This window comes from Mobula hypostoma, chromosome 18, assembly GCF_963921235.1.
Source record: "Mobula hypostoma chromosome 18, sMobHyp1.1, whole genome shotgun sequence".
Lineage (NCBI taxonomy): Eukaryota > Metazoa > Chordata > Chondrichthyes > Myliobatiformes > Myliobatidae > Mobula > Mobula hypostoma.
In genome coordinates, this window is record NC_086114.1 from 26672753 (window position 1) to 26687865 (window position 15113).

At 40.5% G+C, this 15113-nt stretch overlaps 1 long non-coding RNA gene across 1 annotated transcript in view; it reads left to right on the forward strand.

Moving 5' to 3' along the window:
* Positions 1 to 3658: 3658 nt before the first annotated feature.
* The window catches only part of LOC134358177 (uncharacterized), a 72265-nt gene continuing 60810 nt past the window's right edge, over positions 3659 to 15113 (forward strand). The window contains exons 1-3 of the long non-coding RNA XR_010020820.1: positions 3659 to 3712; positions 4926 to 5043; positions 5175 to 5342. This is a non-coding gene — a long non-coding RNA (uncharacterized LOC134358177). The remainder of the gene's footprint in view (positions 3713 to 4925; positions 5044 to 5174; positions 5343 to 15113) is intronic.

Genomic DNA, 15113 nt, shown 5'->3' on the forward strand with positions numbered 1-15113 from the left:
CAGGATAGAAAGCCGAGGTGCTTGGGAGTCCTCATGCTGGATTCCCTAAAGGTTAATTTGCAGGGTGAGTCAGTGGTGAGAAAGACAAATGCAATGTTAGCTTTCATTTTGAGAGGACTAGAATATAAAAGCAAGGACGTAATGTTGAGGTCTTATAAGGCACTGGTAAGTAGGGTTGCCAACTTCCTCACTCCCAAATAAGGGACAAAAGTAGCAGTCAAATACGGGACACTTGTGTTTACCCTGAGAAAGGCTACCATGACCATGGGGCCTTGCGCGGGCACCTGTGTGCGCATGCGTGACCTGCACATGCATGTACGTGCCGATTTTTTTCTACAAATTGGTTTTGACTTAATCTTCCCGATTCTGCTTTTACTATATGTTAGTGTTATTTTAGGTTTTATGTGTTATTTGGTATGATTTGGTAGGTTATTTTTTGGGTCTGGGAACGCTCAAAATTTTTTCCCATATAAATTAATGGTAATTGCTTCTTCACTTTACGCCATTTTGGCATGAAAGGTTTCATAGGAACGCTCTACCTTAGCGGGGGAAATATGGGACAAGGGCGGTCCCGTATGGGCAAACCAATTTAGTCCAATATATGGGATGTCCCGGCTAATACGGGACAGTTGGCAACCCTACTGGTAAGGCCTCACTTGGAGTATTGTGATCAGTTTTAGGCCCCTTTTGTAAGAAAGGATGTGCAGACACTGGAGAGGGTTCAGAGGAGGTTCAAGCTAATGATTCTGGGAATAAAAGAGTTACCAGGTGAGGACTGATTAATGGCACTGGCCTGTACTCAATGGAATTCAGAAGAATGAGGGGGGGATATCATTGAAACCTACCAAATATTGAAAGGCCTTGATTGAGTGGATGTGGAGAGGATATTTTCTATGGTGGGGGAGTCTAGGACCAGAGGGCACAACCTTAGAATAGAGGAATGTCCATTTATAATGGAGATGAGGGGGAATTTCTTTAGCCAGAGAGAAGTGAATATGTGGAATTTGTTGCCACAGGCGGCTGGTAGAGGTCAAGTTATTGAGTATATTTAAGGCAGAGGTTAAGAGGTTCTTGAATAGTCAGGGTATGAAGGGTTACTGGGAGAAGGAAGGAGATTGGGGCTGAAAGAAAAATGGATGAGCCATAATGAAATAGCAGAGCAGACTTGATGGGCCAAATGCCCTAATTCTGCTCATATATCTTAAGGTTTTATGGTCTTAAGGTTTTTCACTGCACATTCAAGTGAAACATTTGTAGAGTTGTGAATAGAGAGGAAGGTTATAAAAGGATTTTGAGGATGTAGCAGACCTATTGTAAATGTAGGCAGAAAAATAACAGATGGAATTTAGTCCAGGCAAGTATATGTTGTTGCACTTGGGGAGGACAAATGTAAAAGGAACAACTGAGTCAGTGGCAGAGCCAATAGGAGTGCTGATATACAGACCAATCTTTGGGTGAAAGTCCATAGCGCTCTGAAAGTGCTAAAACAGCTGGATAGATTGGCAACAAGGGTGTTTGGCATACTGGCCTTCAGCAGTCTGTGCATTGACTATAAAAGTTGGATGGGACTTTGGTTAGGCCACATTTGGAGTACTGTGAGTTGTTCTGGTTGCTGCATTAGAGGAAACATGTGGAGGATTTGTATGGCGTGCAGGAAAGGTTCACCTGGATTTTGCCTGGATTAGATAGTGTGAGCGAAAAGGAGAGATTGTTTCTCTGGAATGTCAGAGCCTGAGGGGTGTTCACATTGAAGTAGATAAAATTTTGAGAGGCATAGACAGGATAGACACTCAGAGTCTTTTTCCAAGGAAGGAAGCATCAAATAGCTAGAGGACATAGCTTTGAGGTGAGAAAGAAAAGCTTAAAGAGGATTTACAAAGCAAATTTTTTTACACCGAGTATGGTAGGTGCCTGGAACATGTTACTAGGCAGGCGGTGAGTGCAGCTATGATATATACGTTCTGAGGCATTTAGAAATGTGCACAAACAGGCAGGGAATGGAGAGATACAGATCATGTGTAGGCAAATGGGATTATTTTAAAATGGCAACATGGTTGGCACAATCATTGTGGGCAGAAGGTCCTGTGTCTATGCTATACTGTTCTACAGTATGCTCTAATGATAGTCAACAGTAATTCCCTTTTCCCCTTTATACAGGATGACCTTTGTGACACATGAATAATTAGGACATTAAATATATAGAAAAATTTTAAATGCTATGATTCAGAAATAGAAACAGGAAATCATAGAACACATCATCAGTTTCAGTGTAATAATGATACTACTGTAATTTCTTATTTGAAGCAATGATATGATCTGCTACAATTTGAAGAACCTTCACTAATTCTTTCATGCATTTCAGACCTTTGTACACCAAAGGAATCCATCGCACTGTGTGGCTAATGTGTAACAATGTTCTTAGCGGAAATTTTAGACTGTGGCACGGCCATACAAATTTACTGAGTTATTATCTGCAAAAACTTATATTTATTTAATATACAGTTTCATGTTTCCCTAACATTATATTTTCCTCATCAAACCACAAAGGACATCTGGTGAATTCATTTGGAAAAGGCAAGAGCATGAATTAACATATTTAAAAACTTCAAGGGTATGTTTGCTGAAGTGACCCAGGTGATGTTAATCCAAACAAAAGCCAATGAAAAGCAGGTGTTAAAAGGATGGTGATGTTGATCATGTGTCATTGTAAATGTTTGATTAAAAAAAATAAGGGTACTGACAGTAAGACTCCCCTTTTAACTAGAATTTTGACATGCATTTCCGACCTCTTGGTACATCATTAGTCACTCTTTAAAGAGCAGGAACAAAGGTAAGAGTTTACAGTCACTCTCATAAAACTCGGGCTGGATCAGTTGTGATCTCTGGTATCTGCTGTGGAGGGTTACATGCAAAATAAAAGTGTTACCAGAACAGTGAACAATCTTTCATTATCTCATTTTTAATCAGTAATTAAACCTTGAGGATGGTTACTGCGACAAATAGGTGTAGTGTTGGTAATGCAGATAATTCTTCAAAAGTAAGTGAATACAACCAGTCTCTAATTACTTAGATAGAAGTCCTGCAATCTATATATGTTAGTGAATCTATTAATTCTTTCACCTTAAAATTATAGTCAGGTCAAATTTACAAAGCTCTTTTAAGATCACTAATAAATGCGCAAAGATCAGTATTTCTATATACCACAGTCTAAGTGTTCTTTTGTTGGAAGGGTGTATCAGAATGGAGAGGAAGGACTAGTGGGCAAATGCATGTAAAATAACCTGCATTTATGTAGTGGCTTTAACAACTTTAGGGTCTCAAGATGTTTTAATTTGATGAAGTAATTTGGAAATATAATTGCTATATATTGTAGGAATATGACAGATAGTTTATACATAGCATTTTTCAAGAATGAGATAATGACCAAACATATCTACCTTTTCAGTGATGCTAGATGAATAATAAGATAAATTAGGGAATCTATTTGGGAGTGCAGATGGAGCTTCTGTTTAGTGTCTCTTTTCAAGGACAATGCAATATTCACTCAATACAGTACTATATGTTAGCTTAAATTATGCAGTCTCCTCTGAAATGGTATTTGAACCCATAACCACGTGCCTCACGTGATGTGCTGACACTATTTTCTTTCACTACATCTAAAGGTATCAAAAGCTTTTTTCGCTGACCTGCTGTAGCCGGAGGAATCTCAAAAGTGAGTTCAAGAAGTGAAGCTATAGGCAAATATACTGTTACATATTGTTTACAGAATACCACAAATATATAAGCTTTTTTCATTCGGTTGTACTTGTCTTTCCTTCTGTGACTATTCACTAATGACCTAAAAATAAATTGCTAAGTTGTTTGCTTAGAAATTCAATCACATAAAACTTTCTTTCAGGGATGGTCTTTCTAATTATCGACAGTAAGTAAATGCTTTCATAATAAGAATCTGGTATTTCTTTTCTGACAATATAGAGTTGTTCACAGTGTATTTCAAGCAGCTACTAAAAGCTACTAACAATGCAGCAATAAGGACAGGGCTTTAGTTCTTGAGGAAGCTCTCCATGGCAACCCAACAGCAACATCAGATACTGTTGTTTTTGGGTGGAGAACAAGGCGGCAAAGTGAATGGATTAAGCTCTCTAGTTGACACAGTTTGAAGATGAATTACTGGTAGAGGAAATGCCTGGCTGGAGGGGTTACAATGCACCACGGGGGCATGAGCCTCTTAAAGGCTACAGAAAGGGAGGAGATAGTGGAAGTGCTGACCTCCAGAACTGATGGCTTGAAGAGCTTGGAGCAATGCCAAAAAGTTACTATTAACTCACAAGATATCTCATGGTGAGAATTCCAGTACTTCCTTTCAAGGACATTGGCTCCAGCTGCTACACCCAGAAATACTCTGGCACACTGCCACCCTTACTCCCAGCTCACATCCAGCCTCTCCACCTATGGCTGTCAATACACAGGAAAACACATTTCTACTCTGATAACACACATATAAGTTGCTGGTGAATGCATAAGTTGCTGGTGAATGCAGCAGGCCAGGCAGCATCTCTAGGAAGAGGTACAGTCGATGTTTCGGGCTGAGACCCTTCGTCAGGACCCTTGTGCCTGGCCTGCTGTGTTCACCAGCAACTTTTATGTGTGTTGTTGAAATTCCAGCATCTGCAGATTTCCTTGTGTTTGCATTTCTACTCTGATACATAGATTCCAGTTCACACATTCCCTTCCATACCTCCAACTCCCCCACAAAACACACACATGTACCCTCATGCAACCCAATCCCTACAATACACATGACCCCACACCAGCACCCTATTACCTACAGTAGTTCACAGTCATAAATCCATACAGAAATCCACTAACTTAAGAAAGTCATTAGATGACTGTGATAAATAATTTCCTTGGTTGCTGTCTTCCAGGAAACTGCTTATGCTCAATGCCTCACAAGGGGAAGGTGAGGTTACTCTTCCTCATTGGGAATTGAGATGACCCAAGTTCAAGCTGATGCCAGAGTGGAGAAGCTTGTGAATTTCAGCAGTAAGCACATCTTTTACACTTCCTCTACATCTATTCCAGAATAAAATCTCTGATAAACTTATTTGACCCTTCTTGTGCACTATGCACATTACTTATCTGTGTTCTTCTATTTGTAATGGCACGTTATCCAGAGAGACTTACAATTCCCCTGCCTCACCCCTCCCAACACTTGAGCCAAGGAATAAGAGGAAGAGGAGCAGGAACAGCAAAAAAAAAAGAGGAGAGAAAAAGAGAACTCTACATTATTGTGCCTGAAATTCCAAAATTCCCAAGCTGCACTCAGAAACTGGCTCTGTGAGGTAAGAACGAAAGGTAAAGATATCTGTAGCTTGGGAAGAGATACATGACATGTGGGCTGCAGTTAAGCAAGAGACAAAAATGTAGGGATTTGCCTGAAGGCAAATGCACAGAAGCAACTATTATTTGGAGGACTTGTAAGGACCATGATAATGAGGCCTTCATAAGAAGGTTGATGTACATGTAGACAGAAGCACTTTGCGCAGTCAGGTTGTCTACATGAATGTATATAAGTACACTTCCCGTCTTTTGTAGATGATTGTGTGGAGTCACATGAGCCTCACTTCTTCCCTGGACATGTGTTCTGCATAAAAATGTCGTCTTCAACAGCTACTTAGTTGTTGGTGAGTGACATGGAGGTATTGGCAGAAGCTACTTGGTTTTAGTGCCACTGTATGAACTTGGGGTTTATATAGGAGTAGGTTAGTTCTCTTCAGGACCAGGGTGATCAATTAGCTTTTTACCGAACACTCTTGAACTCATCCCTTATTCAGAAAATGACAGATGCCCCTCAGGGACCGAGTGTTCAATATTATGAGCAGATTAGATAACTGACTCATGGACAACCCTGAAAATTTCAAGCATCAGACTGATGGAATGCAGAATGTGGTGGTTGGATATGAAATGGGTCTGGAGATTATTACAGTGGAGGTGTGGTCTAGATAACTTCAGGTTGATACACAATTTTCTATTGGTCGTCAGAGTTTAATTCACACATGGATCTTGACAGTACTACTGCCCCTCAGTACATAAAACTTTTACCTCTCATCACTAATCCTCATGGAACACACAGACCTTTGCCTCATAAGTTTGCTGATGATACGAAGATAGGTGGAGGGGCCGGTAGTGCTGAGGAAACAGAGAGTCTGCAGAGAGACTTGGATAGATTGGAAGAACGGGCAAAGAAGTGGCAAATGAAATACAGTGTTGGGAAGTGTATGGTTATGCACTTTGGGAGAAGAAATAAACGGGCAGACTATTATTTAAATGGGGAAAGAATTCAAAGTTCTGAGATGCAACAGGACTTGGGAGTCCTCGTGCAGGATACCCTTGAGGTTAACCTCTAGGTTGAGTCGGTGGTGAAGAAGGCGAATGCAATGTTGGCATTCATTTCTAGAGGAATAGAGTATAGGAGCAGGGATGTGATGTTGAGGCTCTATAAGGCGCTGGTGAGACCTCACTTGGAGTACTGTGGGCAGTTTTGGTCTCCTTATTTAAGAAAGGATGTGCTGACGTTGGAAAGGGTACAGAGAAGATTCACTAGAATGATTCTGGGAATGAGAGGGTTAACATATGAGCAATGTTTGTCTGCTCTTGGACTGTATTCCTTGGAGCTGAGAAGAATGAGGGGGGACCTCATAGAAACATTTTGAATGTTGAAAGGCAGGACAGAGTGGATGTGGCAAAGTTTTTTCCCATGATGCAGAAGTCTAGTCATAGTCATAGTCATACTTTATTAATCCCGGGGGAAATTGGTTTTTGTTACAGTTGCTCCATAAATAATAAATAGTAATAGAACCATAAATAGTTAAATGGTAATATGTAAATTATGCCAGTAAATTATGAAATAAGTCCAGGACCAGCCTATTGGCTCAGTCTAGTACGAGAGGGCATGACTTAAGGATTGAAGTGTGCCCATTCAGCACAGAGATGCAAAGAAATTTTTTTAGCCAGATGGTGGTGAATCTATGGAATTTGTTGCCACGGGTGGCAGTGGAGGCCAAGTCATTGGGTGTATTTAAGGCAGAGATTGATAGGTATCTGACTAGCCAGGGCATCAAAGATTATGGTGAGAAGGCGGGGGAGTGGGACTAAATGGGAGAATGAATCAGCTCATTATAAAATGGCGGAGCAGACTCAATGGGCCGAATGGCCGACTTATTCTCTTTTGTCTTATGGTCTTATGCTCAGCTCTCCCTGAACATAGCCTCTCATGGCAGGAACTTAGCAGCCTGAACTGACTTGTGAAGGGACAGAATCATTGTGATGCCTGAACCTCTGTGAAGTAAAACAGCCTGCCAGCTGCTTGGCTACATTCACCAGTGAGCTGAGGTTGTTTGGGGTTTTGGACCAGTTTGTACAGGGGGAGGAATAGTGGTGCATTGAATTGTAGTAAAGGCTTTTCATACCTAACTGAAAGGCATTTGAAGGATAGGCTCTAAGGTGTTTGAGATAATAATATACTTATATTACCTTAGTTATCTGCTGGTTTAATTCAATTTTTGTGAAGGCATGACATAATTGTTCAGAATAATGGCAAGGTTGCTAGGATATCGCAAGACAGACCCAAGGAGTCATTAAATCCAGTCGTTCAGCTACATACTTTCTTTCTCAGACATCCCTCCTCTCCCGGAAGTTCCAGGAGTCCCACGCATATCGATAGTGGCTCCCTGATGCCTGGAAATTATATACAATATCCCGGAAATCAAATTTTTTGAGAAAGAGAGGGAGAGGGAGAGCAAGCATCCTGATTGGTCTCTCTTCGTGCTAAGAGTGGTCCCCAACCACCGGGCCACGAGGAAACGATATGATTTGGCAATGTGAGTCAGCTGCACCTTTCCTCATTCCCTGACATGCCCACTGTTGAACTTGAATGCACGCGAGGTCATTATGCACGCGTTATCCATGTCAGCGCGGGAAGATCAACTCCTCGAGCTTGCAAATGACGGTGGGCTGAAAAGTATGTTTGACATAACATCTTTGCCGGCATTCTGGATCAAAGTTAAGGCTGAATATCCTGAGATAGCCACAGAAGCACTGAAAATGTTGCTTCCAGTTCCAACATATCTCTGCGAAGCGGGGTTTTTCTGCAATGAGTGCAACGAAAACAAAATTGTGGAATAGACTGGACATAAGGAACCCCCTTTGAGTATCGCTGTCTCCCATCACCCCTCGATGGCACCGTCTTGTTGCAGGAAAACAAGTCCAGGGCTCCCACTGATTCAGCGATATTGGTGTGTTGCAATGATTTTATATGTTCATACGAGGAAAGTATGCGCTGTGTGATTAATATTAAATTTGTTACATAATCCCTTTTAGAAATGAAATTGAGTGTATTAGCCACTTATAAGTGATTTATAGTTGACTTATCACCTATATTCTGGCTGGGATTAACACCCCCACCCCCCCGTCGGCTGGTCCGCCAGTATATTGTCAATATTAAACTGGTCCATGGAGCAAAAAGGGTTGGGCACCCCTGCTAAGTAGACCTATCAGTTTTCTCTGTGGGTGGGCTTTACAGTCGACCTCAAAAATAATGACAGTGTTGCTCGCTGCACTGTTTGCAACAGAGACTTTTCTATTGCCCATGGAGGGTTAAAATGTAAAAGACATGTTGAGGTGAGTTTAACAGGTGTCATTCGTTCATTAGCATAGCTAACATTATTTAAACTAGCTGGCTAGCTGCTAAGGAGCTCCTTATTGATGTCCTACGTGATGAGGCCAAACTCCCTGTAGACTTGCTTAAAGTTGTAATAGAATAAACATGATAATATAAGTAGATATTTTAATGTCACATTTTCTGCATGTACCCAACTTGGTTTACAGATCAGACAAAATCGCTAAACAAAGTATTACATACACCCTTGGAGGTCGAGCGGGGTGGGGGTAGATATGGGGTTGCGGGTGGCAGGGGTGCTACCTCCAAATGAGTTTTTGCAGGGTGGGATGTCTGCTTTCTGGAAATCATCACAATTTTGGAGAAATTGAATACTGAAGACACAGAATCCAGTGGACTGTCTTTCTCATGACAAAGATAAATAAGTCATGTTGAGTCCAGCGGAGACGCAATAGTCTGTTTCATGACAATTCAGTGTAAATGAAATAACTTCTGTTCCCTGAGATGAGGAGGTACTCCACCTTATCATATCATATCCATGTATCAAATGATGGTCATTAACTCCCCCACCGTCAGTTGATGCAAAAGGATGTCAGTTGCGTTGTCTTTGTGGTTATGGAATAGGCTGCGGTGGTGGAATGCAAATACTTTGGTGTTCACCTCGACAACAGACTTGACTGGAAAACCAACACCAAGGGTGTTTACAAGAAAGGGATGAGCAGACTCCACTTTCTAAGGAAGCTGAGATCCTTCAATGTGTGCAGTAGGATGTTGGAGATCTTTTACCGGTCTGTTGTAGCGAGTGCAGTCTTCTTTGTGGCTTCACATTGGGGGAGCAGCATCGGTACTGGTGATGCAGAAAGACTAAATAAACTCATCAAAAAGGCTGGATCCATCCTTGGCTCTTTTGAGTTAGTGGTGGAGAGGAGGTCACTAACCAAACTGTTATCTGTTATGGACAATCCGACATATCCTTTCCATGGCCTTCTGAATAAGCAGCAGAGCACCCTTTCAAACAGATGCATTTACCTCCACTGTCACAAGGATTGTTGCAGAAAATCCTTCCTTCCAAATGAAATAAGCATATACAACAGTTCATCTCTGTGTAACACCCTTGTGACAGAATTTAAAGTGGTTCATTCATTGGTTTGGAAATCTTGAGATCCCAGCAAAGTTTGGATAAAATGAGGCAAAGAGGAAAAAGTTGAGTGGAATGACAACAGAACTGCTTACCTGCATTTTCCTAGAGTAAATTAAGATATCTACAGTCACATGGTAAAATACAATTCACACCAACATCACTGGGATTCTAATGTGGTGCCTTCTTATTTTTTTCTTTGTCAAGGAAGTAAAGGATAAGTTTAGTGGCCTGTCTTTTCTGTTCTTCAATTATCTGTGTGATATCAAAGTCTAATTAAGTCGTTTTTGGAGAGAGGGGGAAAGGAGACAATAAAGACCTATGGTAAAGCAAATGAGAACTTTGTTGTTCACTTGTACTGTTTTTCATTAATTTGGACTTTTCAAAATAAATTGTGTACATACATTTTTTATGTGGGAGGAGGTATTTCTTTGGGTGGGGGGGTGGTTGTCAGTGTGCCTGATCCATTTTGTTCATTTTTTTTGTGTGGAAGGAGGGATTGGGGTCAATGTGCCTGATCTGTTTTGCTTGGTTTTTGAGTGGGAAGAGGGATTTGGGTGTTGATGTTCCTGTTCCAGTTTTGTTCTTTTTTTATGCGGAGCTGGGATTTGGGAGTTGATGATCGCGCTGCCTTTCTTCTCTTTCTTGGTTTCATGGCTACCTGGAGAATCGAAGAATTTCAGAGTTGTATACTTTGATAATAAAATGAACCTTTGAACCTTTGTACATTTACGTTACCACATTAGCCCGAAATGTGACTCTGTAGAAACAGTTGTGCTTAACAGTGACTTTAAAATATTGAGTCTCAAAGTTGGAATGAGTTTAACCTTCAGAGAGAACACAAGTTAGGTACAAAATAAGCGAAGAGAGCAGGGTTGCTTTAATTCATTTCAGGGGCATCAGAAAGGTAGTAAATCCTTAGATTAAGATATATTTTCTGAGAAGGACATATGAGGGAACATAATTAAAATGAGAGGAAGCTACAAATGTAAATTTAGAATAAAAATTAAATATTGGAAATACAGTAATTATTTTACATTATGCTCAGTGGCCAATTTATTAGGTATAGGAGTGTGTGGTCTTCTGGTGTTGTGGCCTATTGACTTCATGATTTGAAATATCAGAAATGCTCTTCTACACTCTACAATGGTCACATGTGGTTATTTGAATTACTTACACCTTTGTGACAGCTTGAACCAGTCTGGCCATTCTCCTCTGACTTCTCATTAACAAAGCAATTTTGCCCGCAGAAATACTATTCACTTTTTTTTTGTTTTTCACATGGTTCTATGTAAACTCTAGGGACTTCTGTACATGAAAAGACCAGGAGATTAGCAGCTTGTAAGAACCACCCTCTCAGGCACCAATCAGCAACCATGCTATGGTCAAAGTTACTTAGAGCACATTTCTTCTTCATTTTGATGTTTGATCTGAACAACAACTGAAGAGATGCTGCCACATCTCTAACAAGCCTGATAGAGTTCTTTGAGGAGGTGACCAAGCATATAGATGAGGGTAGTGCAGTGGATGTGATCTACATGGATTTTAGTAAGGCATTTGACAAGGTTCCACACGGTAGGCTTATTCAGAAAGTCAGAAGGCATGGGATCCAGGGAAGTTTGGCCAGGTGGATTCAGAATTGGCTTGCCTGCAGAAAGCAAAAGGTCATGGTGGAGGGAGTACATTCGGATTGGAGGGTTGTGACTAGTGGTGTCCCACAAGGATCGGTTCTGGGACCTCTACTTTTCACGATTTTTATTAACGACCTGGATGTGGGGGTAGAAGGGTGGGTTGACAAGTTTGCAGACGACACAAAGGTCGGTAGTGTTGTGGATAATGTTGAGGATTGTTGAAGATTGCAGAGAGACATTGATAGGATGCAGAAGTGGGCTGAGAAGTGGCAGATGGAGTTCAACCTGGAGAAGTGTGAGGTGGTACACTTTGGAAGGACAAACTCCAAGGCAGAGCACAAAGTAAATGGTAGGATACTTGGTAGTGTGGAGGAGCAGAGGGATCTTGGGGTACATGTCCACAGATCCCTGAAAGTTGCCTCACAGGTAGATAGGATAGTTAAGAAAGCTTATGGTGTGTTAGCCTTCATAAGTCGAGGGATAGAGTTTAAGAGTCACGAGGTGATGATGCAGCTATATAAAACTCTGGTTAGGCCACACTTGGAGTACTGTGTCCAGTTCTGGTCATCTCACTATAGGAAGGATGTGGAAGCATTGGAAAGGGTACAGAGGAGATTTACCAGGATGCTGCCTGGTTTAGAGAGTATGCATTATGATCAGAGATTAAGGGAGCTAGGACTTTACTCTTTGGAGAGAAGGAGGATGAGAGGAGACATGATAGAAGTATACAAGATATTAAGAGGAATAGATAGAGTGGATAGCCAGCGCCTCTTCCCCAGGGCACCACTGCTCAATACAAGAGGATATGGCTTTAAGGTAAGGGGTGGGAAGTTCAAGGGGGATATTAGAGCAAGGTTTTTTACTCAGAGAGTGGTTGGTGTGTGGAATGCCCTGCCTGAGTCAGTGGTGGAGGCAGATACACCAGTGAAATTTAAGAGACTACTAGACAGGTATATGGAGGAATTTAAGGTGGGGAGTTATATGGGAGGCAGGGTTTAAGGGTCGGCACAACATTGTGGGCCCAAGGGCCTGTACTATTCTATGTTCTATGTTCACATGATAGGCTGATTAGATATTTGCATTAACACCCAGGTGTACAGGTGTACCTAATAAAGTCGCCATTGAGTGTATTTGTGAACCTAATATATTGAAAGATCTGTTTTGTTTCCTGTTGTTTATCTTTAATGTAAATAAGACATTACCAAAATTTGAAAATAACAAAGAGAACAACAGTAAGAATAACGTTACACTATTGCAAGAAAAAATGATTGTACAGATGTAATAAAATTCACATTGGTCACAGATTGTACTTATACTAAATGCAAAATGTTTTTATTTACATTTGCCTGACTAAATGATCCAACTGGTTTCAAATGACTCCCTGGTTATACATAAATACATAATTTATTGAGATACTCATTCCACTGTGGTTTACTTTTAGAAAAATAGAAGACATGGCATTCTGCCTGGCTAGCAGGCACTTCAATTATACAGAAAAGCCAAAATTATGATCTGGTGACATATGCAATATGAAACAAAACAGCACACTTTGGAACATCTGTATATATGCAGTGCTAGCAAAACAGGCCATTATAACTCATCTAGAAGACTTTAATATTTTTAAACATGATACTGATTACAGCTGGTATTGATATTCTATATGCATCCTTTTCACAAATTTTAATTTCTGCTAAGTGGCACATCAAGAATTTATTACAAGCTTGTAAAAGTTTTGGTGCTGATTATCATTTTATAATTTTATTTCAAACATAATTAAAATGCTGCATTTGTTTAATAACAAGAGGTGGGGTGTTCCAGATGTTAAACTGCTGATCAGAGAGAGCATTACAGGAACACTCGGGGAGATATCCTGGAGGGATTGGCGAATAAAGTTATATGTGGGTAGAAGTTAAAAGGAAAGAAAAGAAGTGCTCACTTTGATGGGAGGCAAAGGGTAGGGTGAAAGGGCTGCTTTACTGACTGGAAGTATTTAATAAATGGTGTACTGCAGGGATTGGAACTGCAATCTTTATTTAAGTGATTTGCATGAGAATGACCGAGGTCTGATAAGTAGGTTGGTTGATGACACATAGATTGGTAGAGTTGCATGCAGTGAGTATGTCTGCCCCAGGATACAGAGGGAGATAGATCACCTGGAAAATTGGGCAGAGCAGTGGCAGATGGGATTTAATACAGATAAATGTGATGTGACATTTTGGATTGTCTAATTCTGGCAGGACGTATATAGGCCCTCCATGGGTTAGAAAGGGGTTCCATTTTATAGACTTTTCCACACACCTTTAAGCTGATTTTGTCCATGTTGAAAAATGTACAAAATCACTTGATAGGGTAACCAGATCGCCACAGTATTGTAATACCTAGTGCTGTGACTGAAATCACTGGAGAATGAAGCTGGTAGATGCAATTTTTTTTCATTCAGCACAAGCAGGTCTTCTGGAAAATCTCTTTCTCTTCTCATTTCCTCTTATTATGCATCTGCAGTTTGTGTTTTAAATGAAACTCAACAATAGAACAATCCTGTGATTAGTGGCATGCCACAGGGATTAGTGCTCAGTTTGTTGCTGTTTGTCATCTATATCAATGATCTGCATGATAATGTGGTAAACTGGATCAGTAAATTTGCAGATGGCACCAAGATTGCAGGCATAGTGAACAGCAAGCAAGACTGTCAAGGTTTGCAATGGGATTAGGACCAGCTGGAAAAATAGGCCGAAAAATGGCTGATGGAATTTAATGCAAACAACTGAGGGTTGTTGGAGTTTCAAAGGACAAACCAGGGCAGGACTTACCCAGTGAACAGTAGAGCACTGAGGAGTTTGGTAGAATAAAGGGATCTAGGAATACATATCCATAATTCTTTAAAAGTGGCTTCATAGGTAGATAGGGTTGTAAAGAGAGCTTTTAGCACACTGGGCTTCATATATCACAGTACTGAATACAGCAGTTGAGATGTTATGTTGAAGTTGTATAAGCTGTTGCTGAGGCCTTTTTCGGAATACTATGTGTAGTTCTGTATCTATGGAAAAGATATAAATAAGATTGAAAGAATACTGAGAAAATTTATTAAGATGTTGCCAAAACTTGAGGACCTGAGTTATAGGGAAAGGTTGAATAGATTAGTACTTTATTCCCTGGCAGAATGAGGGGAAGTTTGATAGAGGTTTACAAAATTATGAGGGTATAGCTAGGGTAAATGCAAGCAGGCTTTTCCATTAAGGTTTGCTGAGACTAGAACCAGAGGTCATAGATTAAGGGTGAAAGGTGAAATACTTAAGGGGAATCTTCTTCACTAGGAGGGTGGTGAGAGTGTAGAGCGAGTTCTCATTGGAAAGGGTAAATATGGGTTGAATTTCAACATCTAAGAAAAGTTTGGATAAGTACATGAATGGGAAGGGAATGGAGGGTTATGGTCCAGGTGTAGGTCAATGGGCTTAGGCAGAAAAATAGTTCAGCATGGACTAAATGAGTTTAAGAGCCTGTTTTTCTGCTGCTGTGCTCTGACTCAAATAAGCAAAGTATAGTTTGAATGGTTATAATAATGTACTTAAATTTAACATTAGTAGTCTTTTTGTTACAGTGTTGGGAGATGTCTCCCTGGGTATAAAAAATAGCCAAAATATTAACTGTCGAACAGACATATCCCGAG